Genomic DNA, 13021 nt, shown 5'->3' with positions numbered 1-13021 from the left:
AAATGTCCCAGGTGCGTTACACGCCCAAAGGGCATGCATCTGAATGCAAATGTTCCAAAGGGACAAGTAAACGCAGTCTTCTCTTGATCTTCCAGATCTATCAGAATCTGGTTGTAACCAGAGTATCCATCGAGAAAGCAATAAAATTCTTTGTCCGCAAGTTTGTCAAGCATTTGATCGATGAAAGGAAGGGGGAAGTGGTCTTTCTTAGTTGCTGCGTTGAGTTTCTTGTAATCCATACAAATGTGCCAGCCCGTGACAGTCCTCGAGGGTTTGAGTTCATTATTGTTGTTGACTATCACGGTCGTTTCCCATTTCTTGAGAAAGCATTGGACTAGACTTATCCAGCTACTGTCGGATATAGGATAAATAGCTCCCGCGTCCAACCATTTTATAATTTCTTTCTTAATCACTTCTTTCATTATGGGATTCAGCCTTCTTTAAGGCTCAATTGACCCCGACTTCCCTTCTTCCAGCCTAATCTTCTGCATGCAATAAGATGGACTAATGCCACGGATATTCGCAAGCGTCCAGCCTATTGCACGCTTGTGCTTTTTCAGCATCTACAAAAGAGATTGATCATTAGGCTCTGTGAGATTTGCAGAAATGATCATAGGTAAAGTGTTGTTGGTTTCCAAGGAACGCATATTTCAAGTGTCCAGGTAACTATTTCAACTTGAGTTCTGGTGGTTCTTCAAGTGATGGACGCATTGGCTTTGTCCGCCACTCACTCAGACTTGGTGGCTCTGATTCTTTCAGGTTCTTCTCCAATGCAAGGACCTCACATACATGAGTCTCTTCTTCAGGCAACTCAATATTGTTTAGTTGACAATCTTCACTATCTAGGAATTTTAATGCGTTGAGCACATTAAACTTCACCTCCTCATTGTCCACGCGCAGAGTTAATTCGCCTTTATGCACGTCAATTAAAACTTTCCTAGTAGCTAAGAAGGGGCGTCCAAGGATAATTGGTACCTCCTTATCTGCTTCATAGTCCAAGATAATAAAGTCTGCTGGGAATATGAGATTGTCAACCTTCACCAGAACATCTTCAACTTCCCTTCTAGGTATTTAATTGTTCTATCAGCGAGCTGAAGAGTAACAGAAGTGGGTTGTGCTTCGTCAATCCCTAATTTCTTAAAAATTGAAAGTGGCATGAGATTAATGCTTGCTCCTAGATCGCACAACGCATGACCCACATCCAATCCTCCTATCGAACAAGGAACTGTGAAGCTCCCAGGGTCCTTCTGCTTATTTGGTAGACTTTTGCTTACTAACGCATTACACTTCTGTGTTAGCGCTATTACTTCCTTCTCACTGACTCTTCTCTTCTTTGTCAAAATGTCCTTAAAAAATTTGACATATGTTGGCATCTGCTCCAAAGCCTTTATCAGTGGAATGTTGATATGCAATTGCTTTAGGAGCTCAAGAAAGCGCTTGAATTGTTGTTCATCATTCTTTTTCATCAGACACCTAGGAAATGGTGTGTTCAAAGTCACTTCACGCTTTCCCGCGTTAGACATACTGGGTTCTAAATGGCTTGTAGTCTCAGACGTTCTTTCTTCCTAATCCATTGAACGTGTGATGTGTTCTTTCAAAAGACTACTATTTCTTGAATTCATTCTTCTTTCTTCAAGAGCTCTTTCACTTCGCAACGTCACAGCGTGACATTACTTCTTTCCATTATTGTTCCCAGGTGTTTTAGTATTGCTAGGTAGAACCCCAGGCTACCTGTTTTTCAACTCACTCGTTATCTGCCTACCTGGATTTTCAGGCTTCTGATAGATGACGCCTGGCTTTTCAGCAACGCGTGATTCTGGGCTATGTACTCCTTCAATAGATTCTCAAGCGTAGATCCTGAGCTTGACACCTGTCCTCCTTTATTAAAGGGTTATTGATGTTGCTGATGCGTTTGTTGAAATGTAGGCAGCGGTCCATTCCTTTGCTGATGGTTCACCCCTGGGTGGTGCTCCTGATGATTTCCTCATGTCCAAGAAAAATTTGAATGGTTTCTCCATCCAGGGTTATATGTATTAGAGAATGAGTTGTTTTTTATGAAGCATACTAACTGAGGGTTTTTCGGACATTCAGCATAGGAGTGAGGATCTCCACAGCCCACACAACTAACCATGGGCTGCCTAAATGCCTTTATCTGATTCACCTTCTGCTGATTTGATATGTTTCCCAGTGTTATGTTCTGCAGAAGGCTGGTCATCGTAGCCACTTGAGCAGAAATTGTGGCTATTGCATTGGCATCAATAGAATTAACATTTTGAAATCTCTTCTTCCTGTCAGCTCTTCCATCATTCGTATCATCCACCCATTCCATATTTGTTTAGCAATGCGGTCTAGTATTTCTTTAGCCTCAGTGTAAGATTTGTCCATAAGTCCACCAGCTGCTAATGCGTCTGTTGCCATCTGCGATGCTCTATTCAGTCCTCCATAAAACATCTCCATTTGGATAGTTAGAGGTAGTCCATGGTTCGGGCAATTCTTGACCAAGCCCTTAAAATGCTCCCATGTGGCTCTTAAGGTCTCAGCATCTTCTTGTTCAAAGTTCATAATCTCTCGACGCCTCTTCGCGTTAGTGGTAGGTGGGAAGTATTTTTGCATAAATTTTTCCACCAACTTCTCCCAGATGGTGATTTCACCAGGCTCCAGTAAGCTCACCCATTTTTTTGCGTCATCATGCAAAGAATAGGGAAACAAGGACAGCCTGATCGCTTTTAGGGTGGTTTCAGGAATTACAAATGAATTACAAGTTTTCAGGAAACACTTCATGTGGGCGTGAGGATCTTCACCACGACCACCCCCAAATTGTCCAGCAGACTGGAGCATTTAGAGCATAACAGATTTCATCTCGAACCTGGCTCCATCTGGCGTTGGGTATATGATTCCTAGAGAGAAATCATATAGTATAGGGGACGCATACTCCTTCATGGGACGCGTGCTGCTATTCACCATCAGGATCGGATTCTGTGCAGCATGAGCTAGTTGTTGATTTTCCTGTTCTTCTGCCATTGCTCGTTGCCTATTCTGTTGTCTGAGAAATTGTTGCCTCAACCTTCGACGACGGTTAGATCGGTTCCTACGCTGGAAGATCCTATCAATCTCGGGGTCGTATCTGAGTTCAGGAGTGCTCTCCCTGCTCATAAACGTTTACAAGCTTAGACTTAACTCATAATACTCCCTAGACCGAAGTGTTCCTACAATAGATACAAACGAAATTTCTGGTTAGTTTTGTTTCTGAATCCTCAGCAACGGCGCCAAAAACTTGTTCATTGCTATCATGGTTTGCTTTAGGAGTGTATTGTATAAAATAAATTGAAGAAAAGTTCCAAGTATAATTGATGCGTTTATACTTCGATGTGTTTAAATAATTGTAATGCGTTGGGCGTTAGATATATGCAAAGAACGCACACAACTCCTTCTATGACGTTCAAGTTTTCCTAAACTAGACCCAAGTATAAATCTAATTTAGGTTCCTGGTAAGTCCAGGGTCGAACTCAGGGATTAAGTTAACCAAACGCAGACCTTGCATTGTATTTACTATAGGGTTTTCCTAAATGAATGTGAGAAATGTATTATTTACACTAAATTGTTGTGCCTGTGCAAGAGATGCAAAAGAGTTGAGTAGTTAGTGATGGATCATGGGAGAATAGAGTTTAATGTAAGTGGACGCGTCGGTCTAAGATGAATGTACACAAACTAGGATGTGATATGGATGAGATGGAGTGATTTTCCTATCTTTTGTTCATGCGTTAAACTTCATTCAACATTTCTCAATGCGAATAACATACAAAATCTATTTCTAGAATGCATGCGTCTAACACAGAATGTAATAGACACCAGTAAGTCTATCTCTAACTGTATTAGGCGTCCTACTTGATGCAGTTTAGTTATTCTTTCGAACAATCTAAGTTGCAGATGCTTTTTACCAATTTGTCAAGTTGGGTTGAGCGTTGAAATGAAGTTTGGCATAAAGTACTAATGCATTCAACATAAACAAGAAATAAACAATGACAAGTATGATGGATAAAATATATGAATTTTATAAAGAAACAGAGAGTCTTTACAAAAGCAATATTTAATCAAATGGAATGAAAGTGATAAATGAGAAGAAGGAAACTAAGTCAAGCGAAAGATGTATTCTTGTATTTCTTTGACTCAATCTTGTTGTGTACAATCACTTGTTTAGGAATTAGATGAAGTGTCTTTCTCAAGATTAGCTTCCTCCGCTCCCTGACCGGCAGTGGTGGTGGTTTTTAACCCTTCTGATCGTCTAGCACCACAGTACAGCCTCTACAGAACTAGAATTATGACTACAATATATAGAGAGTAAGGATCTTTATAATTTCCGAACTTCTTAACTCTAGAGGGACTTCATCTATTTATAGGCATTTTTCACGTCCACTTGGTGAATGGGCAGCATTAAAGTCCATATCCTGGTCAGCATTAAAGTCCATGCCCTGATTAGCCGCCTGACTCTCGGAAGCTTTTCAGACGTCGTCTACTGCGTGGAAGCTTTTTAGACGCCGCCTGCTGCAGGTGCCCATACTTGCAAGTGGTGATGTGACATAATCAGCCTGGAGTAATGAATCTTCTCTGCGTTGAACTCCCTCCGACGCATGGCCCATGCGTTAGAGCTTTTCCTGCAGCACTTGTCTAATGTGTTAGCGTTAATCCTTGCGTTGAAATCCTACAATACAATGCGTTAGTGCCGCGATATTTGGTAATAAAAATGCTTTTGCATGAGTTTGCTAATGTTTGAATAAATCCATGTGTTTCTTCTAAAAATGAGGAGAGTCTATCATTAAAAACCTTAGTTGTTCCAACTTAAGAGCAAAAATAACTTGTATTTCTACAAGTTATCAATTTGGTAGAGGGAAGAAGGAATTGAACGATCGTGTAGACGATCGAGTAAGAGGGAGAAAGCTGGAGTCTATCGTGTAGACTTGGTACTTGATCGTTTAGTAACGAGTGCCTATCGTATAGAAAACTCTATGCACGATCGTTTATGCTCTCAAGCTATCATATAGCTATTTTGTTAATACGTGTTCACTTATCGTGTGATTATGGAAAAATGCAACCGATTTTCATTTTATCCATCAGTTACCATAACTGATCATAACTTCCCACTAAGTTGGTTATTAGGAGAAAAAAACTGAAACCAATTATCCCTAATTGATTTAATTATAAATAAATAATATATTCATAACCTATAGTTTTAATATCATGTCTACCATAGTTCTTTTTCTCCTTTATGGCGTTTAACATTAATTCCTCCAATTAATGTATCTAATACATCAAATCAATTATATCACATATAATTTAATTAATTTAATTATATCATATATAATCAAATTCCCTCTTGTTAATTTGAACACTTCAAACTAACCCAAAAACTTATTCTCAACATGAATTCATTGAGCTACCAAAGGGACCTTATGAACCTGTAGCTTGAAGCTCCAACGATGCATAAATAATTGACTAAACTCTTTAATCACAATATCCACTATCCATTAACTGTCGGGCACTCCACTAAAGACCGACAGCTACATTCTTCGCGCTACATATATATTTCCATGTCTAACCAATCAATAGTACGATGACCCTTCACAAATCGTTCGTAAATACAGTCGGGTCAATTTATCTTTTTGCCTTGTAATTACATCTAACTCCTGAAGTACCACCGATTCCTCTAATGAATAATATATCATAGTTCTACTATGAGTAAACCCTTCTCAGGCCAAAAGAAGGTGTGGCGCTACGAATCAGCAATTAAAAGAGTAATTTATCTACTTACCCCTATTTCGGGGGAATGAGTGAATTCCATTTTGTGTAGCTGAGTTTCCAGCTCCCCAATCAGATGAATCCCTAAAGTGGTAGGTTTGAGTGGCGATCTGGCCACTCGCACCCATGCAAATCAAAGGACCACACTCATAGGCAGAAGTTCCCAACTCACTCAAGATTAATGTCATGTTACCTATGGTCATCCTAATGAAATGAAACTCTCTATCATGAACGACGTTATATAACGAGACTAAACATTTTGTGGTCTGGTCTTATACAAACTCTTTTGTATAGAGCATCCCTGCTCGCATGTCTAATACATGAATGGTCAGGATCATACCATTTGTTATCAGGATAAGGTTTCTCTCCTTTCTCCATATACTACAGACCATTTAGGCTATCACTTAAAGCACGATCCACTTATATGTCTCCACATACATGCTTAAGTTACAACGATAACCAGGGATATTAGCTTATTGATTTGTGGTTAATACAACTAAAATATCTCATATTTCATAGACGATAGTGAATAAAATATCTCATATTATTACAACATAAAATGTTTGTTCATACAGGTGTTTATAAACTATAAGACCCTACGAGATTTAGGCCATCAATCCCAACAATCTCCCACTTTTCCTAAAACTAGTGGAGTGTACAAGAAAATTACAAGTACAAAACAATAAACTAGGGCACAAAAGCCTAGTACAATAATACTCCAACTTGCCCTAGTCCAGCCGCGGACGATCCCGTAGACCCATGCTCTGTAGGTGACCCTCAAACATTGTAGCCATGAGAGCCTTCGTAAACGGATTAGCAACATTGTGCTCCGAAGCTATCTTCATGAAAATCACGTCCCCTCGATGCACAATCTCTTTGATGAGATGGTATTTTCGCTCTATATGCTTGTCGCGCTAATGACTCTGAGGATCTCTGAAATTCGCCACAGCACCACTATTATCACAATAAAGGGTGATGGAACTGTACATGTCTGGAATAACTTTCAGATCAGTCAGGAACTTCCTGAGCCAAATGACCTTCTTAGCAGTTTCACAAGCTGCTACATACTCGACCTCCATAGTTGAGTCAGCAATGCACTTCTGCTTAGTGCTTCGCCACACTACAGCCCCTCCGTTAAGAGTGAACATTGATCCTGAAGTGGATTTCCAAGAATCCTTATCAGTCTGAAAATCAGAGTCCATGTATCCTGTAAGGATCAAATCCATATAACCATACACAAGCATGCAGTCCTTCGTTCTCTGCAGATACTTGAGGATATTCTTGACAGCAGTCCAATGACCCTGTTCTGGATTAGACTGATATATACTGACTATCCCCACAACATAGCAGACGTCAAATCTAGTACATAACATCGCATACATCAAACTGCCAACGACAGATGCATAGGGGACCTGTCTCATTTCCTCAACCTCTTGGGGTGTCTTAGGATATTTCTCCTTAGACAATGTAACTCAATGAAGAAAAGATAAAAGGCCCCTCTTGGAGTTTTGCATCGAGTACTTGATCAACATCTTGTCAATATATGATGCTTGAGACAGTGCTAGCACTTTGTTCTTTCGATCCCGAAAGATCCGAATCCAAAGAACAAACTAAGCTTCTCTCAAATCTTTCATTTGGAATTAGGTCGCTAGCCAGTTCTTAATAAAAGTCAGTAAACCTACGTCATTCCCAATGAGTAGGATATCGTCTACATAAAACACTAGGAAAACTACTGAATTGTTGATGATTTTCTTATAGACACAAGGTTCATCAACGTTTTGGTCAAAGTAATAAGTTTTGATCGCAGTATCAAACCTTATGTTCCAAGATCGAGATGTCTGCTTCAGTCCATAAATGGATCAATTCAGCTTGCAAAACTTTTGCTCCTGACCTTGGATAATGAATCCCTTAGGTTGTACCATATAAATGGTCTCCTCAAGATTACCATTCAGAAAGGTAGTCTTGACATTCATTTGTCATATCTCAGTCATAATATAAGGCAACGAATAGGAGGATAGGATAGACTTAAGCATGGCAACATGCGAGAAAGTCTCCTTATAATCAACTCCCTCCACTTGGGTATAACCCTTTACCACAAGTCTAGCCTTGAAGGTTTATACCTTCCCATCAGCACCCTATTTCCTCTAGTAGATCCATTTAAAACCTATAGGTGTGACCCCATCAAGTTGATCAATAAGATCCTATACTGAGTTGAAGTATATAGACTCCATCTCGAGATCCATGACTTTGACCCATTCATCTCTGTCAACATCTTCCATTGCCTTCTTGTAAGACAATGGATCCTCAACCTCCCCATGGTACCATAGCCAGGATTTTAGTTAAACCCATATAGTGAATGGGTGGGTTCGCAACTCTCCCACTACGTCGAGGTTTCTTCAACTCTTGATGTTGATTTAACATACTAGATGAACTTCCATCAACAACTCTTGTTGATATAGCAGGCTCTTCAACAACTCTTGTGGAAGTTTTAGTAGTTTCTTTTGGAAAGTTCACTCAATACAATTTTACTTCTCGAACTGTGCTCCCTTATAGGATCATCCTCAAGGAAGGTAGCGTTTTTCGATACAAACACCTTGTTTCCCTTAGGATCATAAAAGTAACCCCCTTGTGTCCCTCTGGGATAGCCTACAAATAGGCACAGCCTCGAACGTGATTCCCGTTTCTTAGTATTAGCTTTAAGCACATATGCTGGGCAATCCCAAATACGAAAGTGACACAAAGCTTTACACCCGTTCTACAACTCTAAAGTTGTTCTAGAAACACTCTTGGAAGGAACAGAGTTGAGGATATAAGTTGCAGTCTCTACTGTAAAACCCCAAAACGAGTCTGGTAAGGAAGCATAACTCATCATCGACCGAACCATGTCCAAAAGAGTTCAATTTCTCCTCTATACCATTCTGTTGAGGTGTACCAGGTGCTGAGAGTTGGAAAACAATTCCATGTTCTATCAAATAGTTCTGGAACTTATAATCCAAAAACTCTCCACCTCGATCAGATCGAAGTGTTTTAATCCTTTTATCTAATCCGTTTTCAACTTCAGCCTTGAACTCTTTGAGCTTTTTAAAGGATTGTGACTTATGTTGCATTAAATAAACATACCCATACCTCGAATAATTATCAGTAAAAGTGATGAAATACTCGTAGCCTCCCCTGGCTCGCACATTTATCAGACCACAAAGGTCTGAATGCACTAACTCTAGAGGCTCTTTGGCTCGATAACCTTTTCCACTAAAAGGTCTTTTAGTCATCTTGCCTTCAAGGCATGACTTACAATTAGTAAAGAATTTTCTTCTAACTCGTTTAGAAGTCAATTCTTCACTAACCTCTCAATCCTATTGAGATTGATGTGCCCTAATTGAAGGTGCCAAAGTTGGGCATTTTCTTTAGGAGAAATTTTAAGTCGTTTATTTTGAGTTACGACAATTTTAAACATTTCTGTGTTATAGAGGGAATTTGTTGCTAACGGTCTTAGCACATACAAATTATTTTTCAGTAAAGCTGAACATATCTCTAAAGGAACTCTTATATAAAAGTACCTATGAGTGGAAGCGGATCTTTCCAAATCATTGTGATAGAATTTCCACATTTACATTCACACAAATAGATATGCTACTAGTAAATTATCGACATGCTTTCAAATAAAAAAACATAAAAGAATGAAGAACTTATTAGTTGAAGACTTTTTCTCGACAAAACTCTCTCCATGAACGAACTCCTCTCACTCTCGCTAGACCAGTAAAAAATCATCCAGCAACACCCCAGTCGTCTACGCGAACGACTATGCACGAACAATAGGAAATGAGGACAACACAACCACTCGGAGCCCTTAGTATTCTCGGAGTGAGAATCCAAAGTGTGGGCTTTATTCGGATTTGGTAGAGGTGAGGAGAAAATGTTATCGTGTACAAAGATCAAGCAAGTGGGAGAAGGCTACGACTATCATATAGTCAAGGTGTTTGATCATTTAGGTGAGGTACACAATCGTGAAGAAAAAGCTAGGCGATCGTTTATACAATTGTTTAGTAAGGCTCGGGCGCTAAGCGATTATTTAGGACATGGTAAGCGATCGTTTAGAGAATGTGCACGTGGGTGTGCGATCGTTTAGTAAATGAAGCGCTATCATATAGGCTCTGAATTACTATGTGATTGAAAAACACTCCGTGAGCAATTATACATCTCTTCTTTCAAAATGAAAACCATTTTCATTTTATTATTCAGTTACGAAAACCGAATTGAACTTCCCACTATCTTATGGTTGCAGAGAAAATGTCGGGCAATTATCCCATAACTGTCCAATTAATAAAATAATAAATATAATCATATTATATTCATAACCTATAGTTTGATATCATATATCAACCATAGTGTTTTCTCCTCTACTTGATATAAATCATATTTATATCCAATTTCCTCCAAATTAATGTATCTCATACATTTAGTCAATCATATAATATATAATTAACAAGTTCAATTATATCGTATATAATCAAACTCCCTCTTGTCAATTTGAACATTTCAAACTGACCCAAAAACTAATTCTCAACTTTTATCCAAGTTACCAAGGGGACCTTATGGACCTATGGCTCGAAGCTCCAACGGTACGTGAATAGCTGACTAAACTCTTTAGTCCCGAGATCCACCATTCGTTAACTGCCAAACATTCCACTAAAGACTGACAGCTGAACTCTTCTTACCACAGATATATTTTTGTGTCCATCGGATATAACCAATCATAAGTACGATAACCCTTCACAGATGCTCGTAAGTACAGCTGAGCCAATTTATCGTTTTGCCCCTGTAGTTACATCTTACTCCTTAAGTACCACAGATCCCTCTAATGAACAATACAAAATAATCCTACTATATGTGACACCTCTCGACCATGAGAAGGTGTGTGGCGCCACATCGTTCAAGCCCCGGGATCAGCCCTTAAGGGAGCTATCTATCTACTTACCTCTGCTTCGGGGAAGGAGTGAATTTCATCTTGTGTAGTTGAGTTCCCACCCTGTCTCTTATACACATCTATGTGTATAAGAGACAGGCCCTAGTCCAGCGCGGGTGGTCCTGTAGACCCATACTCTGAAGGTGACCCTCAAATACTATAGCCTTATACACATCTAGATGTGTATAAGAGACAGCTCCTTAGCAGAGTTCTACTATGTGTGCACACCACTCGAGCCATGAGAAGGTGTGTGGCGCCACATCATTCAAGCCCTAGAATCAGCACTTAAGAAAGCTATCTATCTACTTGCCCTTGTTTCTGTCTCTTATACACATCTAGATGTGTATAAGAGACAGGGATTAGGATCAGACCATCTGTGGTAAGTCACAACACTTATAACTATTCCACAAAGTGGGCCGCATCTGTAGAGTTATTAAGATAAGGTTTTCCTCCTTTATCCATATACTACAGACCATTTTGGTTATCACTTAAGACATGATCCACTTGCTGTCTCTTATACACATCTAGATGTGTATAAGCCACTTGCCCTAGTCTAGTCGCGGGTGGTCCTGTAGACCCATGCTCTGAAGGTGACCCTCAAATACTATAGCCGTGAGAGCCTTCGTAAACCTGTCTCTTATACACATCTAGATGTGTATAAGAGACAGGTCCAGTACAATAAAATCTCCCACTTGCCCTAGTCTAGTCGCGGGTGGTCCTGTAGACCCATACTCTGAAGGTGACCCTCAAATACTATAGCCGTGAGAGCCTTCGCAAACGGGTCAGCAACGTTGTGCTCCAAAGCGATCTTCGTGATGATCATGTCCCCTCGATTCACTATCTCGCGGATTAAGTGATACTTTCGCTCTATATGTTTTTCGCGCCTGTGACTCCTGGGCTCCTTGGAGTTCGCCACAGCACCACTATTGTCACAATAGAGGGTGATAGGCCTAGACATATCTGGAACAACTTCCAGCTCTATCAGGAACTTCCTGAGCCACGACCTCCTTAGCAGCTTCATAAGCCGCTACGTACTCGGGCTCCATCGTAGAGTCGGCGATGCACCCCTGCTTAGTGCTTCACCACACTACAGCTCCTCCTTAAGAGTAAAAATTGACTCTAAAGTGGACTTGCGAGAGTCTTATCAGTCTGAAAGTCAGAATCCATGTATCCAGTAAGGATCAAATCCCTAGATCCATATACAAGCATGTAATCTCTCGTTCTCCGAAGATACTTGAGGATGTTCTTCACTGCGGTCCAGTGACCCTGGCCTGGGTTAGACTGATACCTACTGACTATTCCCACAGCATAGCAGATGTCTGGCTTAGTACAGAGCATCGCGTACATCAAACTGCCAACGATAGATGCATATGGGACCCGTTTCATTTCCTCAACTTCTTAAGGCGTCTTAAGACACATGTCCTTGGATAAAGTGACTCCATGCCTGAACGGCAGTAGGCCCTTTTTAGAGTCCTGCATCGAGTACTTAAGCAACATTTTGTCAATGTACGATGCCTGAGACAATGAGGAAAAAAAGTTAATTATCAAATAATTAATAAATATAAATAAATATGATAGCTAACTTATCGTATTATATTTATAACCTATAGTTTTAATATTACATCATATACAATATATAAATCATAGTTCTTTTTCTTTATTTTATGTCATTTAATATAAATCATATTTATATTAAATTTAATAACTATGAATCTTATTCATAGAAAATATATTTGAATCATATTCAAATATTAATTCCTCCAATCAAACAAAAATGTATCAAATACATTATATCAATTATATCATATATAATTTAATTAATTTAATTATATCATATATAATTGAATTAATTTAATTATATCATATATAATAAAATTTCCTCTTATTAATTTGAACCTTTCAAATTAACCCAAAAACTGATTCTCAACTTAAATCCATTGAGCTACCAAAGGGACCTTATGGACCTGTAGCTTAAAGCTCCAACGGTACGTGAATAATTGATTAAACTCTTTAGTCACATTATCCACCATCGTTAACTGCCGAGCACTTCACTAAAGATCGACAACTGCACTTTCGTACTATAAATATATTTCTGTGTCCATTGGATATAACCAATCAACAGTACGATGACCCTTCACAAATCACTCGTAAGTACAGCTGGGCCAAATCACCGTTTTGCCCTTGTAGTTACATCTAACTTCTTAAGTACCACTGATCCCTCTAATGAACAATATATCATAGTCCCACTATGACTAAATCCCTCTC

General features: G+C 39.4%; 1 non-coding gene across 1 annotated transcript; it reads left to right on the top strand.

Moving 5' to 3' along the window:
• The first annotated feature begins 2473 nt into the window (after positions 1–2473).
• LOC120078843 lies at positions 2474–2577 on the top strand. Its single transcript, XR_005482124.1, has one exon. It is a non-coding gene; the product is annotated as a small nucleolar RNA R71 (small nucleolar RNA).
• The last annotated feature ends 10444 nt before the right edge of the window (positions 2578–13021 follow it).

The sequence above is a fragment of the Benincasa hispida genome, chromosome 5 (genome assembly GCF_009727055.1).
Source record: "Benincasa hispida cultivar B227 chromosome 5, ASM972705v1, whole genome shotgun sequence".
In the NCBI taxonomy this organism is placed as follows: domain Eukaryota; kingdom Viridiplantae; phylum Streptophyta; class Magnoliopsida; order Cucurbitales; family Cucurbitaceae; genus Benincasa; species Benincasa hispida.
This window is presented reverse-complemented; position numbering and strand designations above follow the sequence as displayed.